Raw genomic sequence first — 4,739 nt, forward strand, 5'->3', positions numbered from 1 at the left:
TGAGCCACCTCACCTGACCTGCAACGATTTTTCAACAATGTAATTTCTCTTTTACAGAGCCACCTAAGCTGAAGATTCCCTTGAGAACAAGTACTGTCCTGTGGTTTCATGGCCTTTCTTCCATTTGTGGTTCTTGCGAAGTGGAATTTAAATGGCATCTTATCAAGAGGGATAAACCCTAGTTTCCCAGTGCTGAAATATAGAAAATGGATGGACAAGTAAATCCCACTCAGCACCCATAGTCCAGGCATGGGGACCTCAACACACCTGAGCCCCAGACATCACCTTTCATTGTGAGTAGCTCTGAGATGACACTTCTGCTGTTCCCAATTCCAGCATTAATTGGATTAGATAGTTATTTTATGAAGAATTTTCATATGCCACAATCTTGACCATATCTTCAAGTGAACAGAAAAATTCTATTAAAAAGTCAACCTTCTGTCTCACTCTGTTGCCCAGACTGGAGTGCAGTGGTGCAATTATGGCTCACTGCAGCCTCAACCTCCTGGGCTCAAGTAATCCTCCTGCCTCAGCCTCACAAGTAGCTGGGACTACAGGTGCTTGTCACCACACCTCACTAATTTTCCCATTTGTGTTATATGTGGATTCCACAGGACTGACTTCGAAAACTTGAGTATGCATGGATTTTGGTATACACAGAAATGGGAGAGCTGGAACTAATCCCCCCATATACCAAGGGACAAATTGTATCTGTTTGTATCTGTATTGTACAATTATACTGTAGGAGACATTATGTTCCATGACAGTGGTAATTTTTAATGACAATTTTTAATTGAGTGAAATTACCATAAAAATAATAATAGTAGCAGCTAATATTTACTGAGCTGTTACTAGGTGCCTATAAATAGCATAGATTTTTAAATTCTCCATAATTCTTCCTTATTTCACTTAACCACTCTATCTTAAATTACTCATGCTTGCCTCAGTAGCACACATACTTAAGTTGGAACAATAGAGAGATTGGCATGGCCTCTGTGAAAGAATGACGTGCAAATTTGTGAAGCATTCCGTATTTTTTAAAAAAGAAAAAAATTACTCCCAGATTTTCACTGTGTTTGTGCATATGACCTTTTGTTTAGTTTGAATTATATCCAAAGATGAAATTTCCAGAAGTGAGATTACTGTGAGTCACAGGGCATGAGCATTCTTACTACCCTTGATGTAAATTGCAAAGCTTTCAGGCATGGTGGCTGTCAGCCTGTAATTCCAGCACTTTGGGAGGCTGAGGTGGGAGGATTGCTTGAGGCCAGGAGTTGGAGGAGGCAGTATAATGAGTCACTGTCTGTATGATTTAAAAAAAATTTCCAAGCTTTATCCTGGAAGGCTTATATACATTTTAAACACCACTAATACTACAAGAAAATGGCCATTTCACTGTACCTTCGCCCACACAGGTATTATAATTTAACAAGTTATTTTCTGTGTGATAAATGAAAGACCTCATATTATTACTTTGTCACCCTTTTTTTTTTTTTTGAGACGCAGTCTCGCTCTGTCGACCAGGCTGGAGTGCAGTGTTGTGATCTCGGCTCACTGCAACCTCTGCCTCCCAGGTTCAAGCGATTCTCCTGCCTCAGCCTCCTGAGTAGCTGGGATTACAGGCACATGCCACCATGCCCAGCTAATTTTTGTATTTTTAGTAGAAATGGGGTTTCACCATGTTGATCAGGCTGGTCTCGAACTCCTGACCTCGTGATCTACCCGCCTTGGCCTCCCAAAGTGCTTGATTACAGCTGTGAGCTATGCGCCCAGCCTATTTGTCACATATTTTGTCTTTCTTTATGTTAGCTTATTAGCTTTATTTCTTTATTGTCCTTTTTTTTTTTTTTTTTTTTTTGAGATGAAGTCTCGCTGTGTCTCCTAGGCTTGAGTGTAGTGGCACAGTCTCAACTCACTGCAGCCTTGACCTCCTAGGCTCAGGTGATCCTTCCACCTCAGTAATTGGGACTATAGGTACCTGCCACTATGCCTGGCCAATTATTTTTATTTTTTTATTTTTACTAGAGACGAGGTCTTGCTTTGTTTCTTAGGCTGGTCTGGAACTCCTGGCCTCAAGCAATGCCCCCACCACCCCCTCCCAAAGTACTGGTATTATAAGCATAAGCCAACATGCCTGGGGTATCTGTGTCTTTTCCATTTATTTATAGAGTTACTTTGTCTTTTACTAATTCAATGATCTGTTTAATCTTTTATTAAATTATAAAAATAGTAAATACTTTTAAATAAGTGAAAAATGTCCTTCACTCTTTAGACCCATAATCTTATCTCAGGAAATAATTGCTATTGAGAAAATGGGCCATATCCTTCAAGATATGTACATGGTGATTGAACATCATTTCACATTTTCATATTTCGTGGACATTTGTGCCAATACCTATTGATCTATCTTAATCCTTTTCATGGTTGCATGATATTTTATTATATGGATGTATCACAATTTACCAGTACCAGTCAACTGCTGGAGGCATTTAGGCTCCTTCTAATATTTGCTTTGAGCTCTTTATATAATTAAAAATTAACCCCCTCAGCCAGGTGTGGCAGCTCATACCTGTAATCCCAGCACTTTGGAAGGCTGAGGTGAGAGAACTGCCTGAGTGTAGGAGATCACCATCAACCTGGTCAACATAGCAACACTTTGTCTCTACTAAAAATTTAAAAAAAAATAATGAGCTACACGTTGCAGTGCACACCTGTAGTCCCAGCTACTGGGGAGGCTAAGACTGGAGGATCACTTGAGTCTAGAAGGTTGAGGCTGCAGTAAGCTATGATCACACCATTGCACTTTAGCTTTGCTAAGAGCAAGACTGCATTTCTTAAACAAAATAAAAATTAGATGGGAATATTGCTTAAGCCCTGGAGGTTGAGGCTGCAGTTAACTGTGATTGCACCACTGCAGTCCAGCCTAGGCGATAGAGCAAGACCCTTTCTCTAAAAATAAAATAAAATAAAAATTAACCTTCTATCATATTTCCAGTAACACCTTCTCTCCTACGTTTCTCCTAGAAGCGCTTAAATTTTGTTTTTCACATACCATTTAAAACTTTTAAGTGCTGATGTCTGTCTGTGCCATCCCTCTTTTTTTTTTTTTTTTTTTTTAGAATGTCTTTTTGTTACTTCTAGCTGGACCTACCATGAAAGACTTCTGAATCCAGGAAGAGAGACTGACTGGGAAACATGTTATTCAGGTACAAAAAGACTTGGACTGTAACTCAAAAATGGTCAAATAATAGTGCATGCATCAAGTGCAATGGGAAGCTTTTCTGGAGAGTGAGAGAAGCTTCCAGTTAAGGTGACATTGAAGCCAAGTCCTGAAAGATGAGGAAGAGTTGTATGGGAGTGGGGAGGGAAAGGGGAGGTGGAGGGATGGGGATTGGGCTGGGATGGGATGGAGTGGGTTGCCCAGGCAGGTAAACCAGCACTATACAGACCTGAACAATGAAGATGGCACATTTTGTTCAGGGAATGGTGAATTAAGTGTGGCAGGAATGCTTTGGAGAGACGCTCATTTGCTTGTATGGAATTTTGCCCAAGAGACCTCATTACAGTTTCTAATTTTTTGATGTTATCATGCATCACTGCCCTTGTCAGATAGTATCATGATCACAATAAATCAAGCATAATATTTCATTGATTCTCACAAAAACAGGTGGATGCCACAGTTATCCCCATTATATGCACAAAATGATGAAGACTTGGGGTTAATGAGCGATTTGCCCAAGATCACCTGAATATTAAGACTGAGTCAAATGTTAGTCTGGTCTGACTTTAATGCTTGCTGTGTTCATGAGCACCATGCATTGCCTCTCCTATGCAGTTAAGCAGGTAGACAGGTGAGAGAAGAGCCCATGTGATATCGGGGGAAATTCACCCCGATATTTCATGTAGGTTCTTTTCTGTTTTCCCTGAGTGTCGGCCGGTCTGAGAAATAAAAGGAAAGAGTACAAAAGAGAGAAATTTTAAAACTGGGTGTCCAGGGGAGACATCACATGTCGGCAGGTTCCGTGATGCCCCCCAAGCCACAAAACCAACAAGTTTTTATTAGTGATTTTCAAAAGGGGAGGGAGTGTACGAATAGGGTGTGGGTCACAGAGATCACATGCTTCACAAGGTAATAAAATATCACAAGGCAAATGGAGGCAGGGCAAGATCACAGGACCACAGGACTGGGGCGAAATTAAAATTGCTAATGAAGTTTCGGGCACGCATTGTCATTGATAACATCTTATCAGGAGAAAGGGGTTGAGAGCAGACAACCCATCTGACCAAAATTTATTAGGCGGGAATTTCCTCGTCTTGATAAGCCTGGGAGCGCCACGTGAGCCCAGGGCTTATTTCATCCCTTATCTACGACTATAAAAGACAGCCGTCCCCAAAGCAGCCATTTCAGAGGCCTCCCCTTAGGGATGCATTCTCTTTCTCAGGGATGTTCTTTGCTGAGAAAAAGAACTCAGCAATATTTCTCCTATTTGCTTTTGAAAGAAGAGAAATATGGCTCTGTTCCACGCGGCCCACAGGCAGCCAGAGTTTAAGGTTATCTCCCTTGTTCCCTGAAATTGCTGTTACCCTGTTCTTTTTTCAAGGTGCCCAGGTTTCATATTGTTTAAACAACTTGTGCAGTTAACGCAATTATCACAGGGTCCTGCAGGGACATTCATCCTCGGCTTACGAAGATGACCGGATTAAGAGATTAAAGACAGGCATAGGAAATCACAGGGGTA

The 4,739-nt window shown here is 41.1% G+C and overlaps 1 non-coding gene across 1 annotated transcript; it reads left to right on the forward strand.

Annotated features, from left to right (window-relative positions):
- Positions 1–934: 934 nt before the first annotated feature.
- Positions 935–1,038, forward strand: LOC129135588 (U6 spliceosomal RNA). The gene has a single exon (XR_008536562.1). It is a non-coding gene; the product is annotated as a U6 spliceosomal RNA (small nuclear RNA).
- The last annotated feature ends 3,701 nt before the right edge of the window (positions 1,039–4,739 follow it).

The sequence above is a fragment of the Pan troglodytes genome, chromosome 6 (assembly GCF_028858775.2).
Source record: "Pan troglodytes isolate AG18354 chromosome 6, NHGRI_mPanTro3-v2.0_pri, whole genome shotgun sequence".
Classification (NCBI taxonomy): domain Eukaryota; kingdom Metazoa; phylum Chordata; class Mammalia; order Primates; family Hominidae; genus Pan; species Pan troglodytes.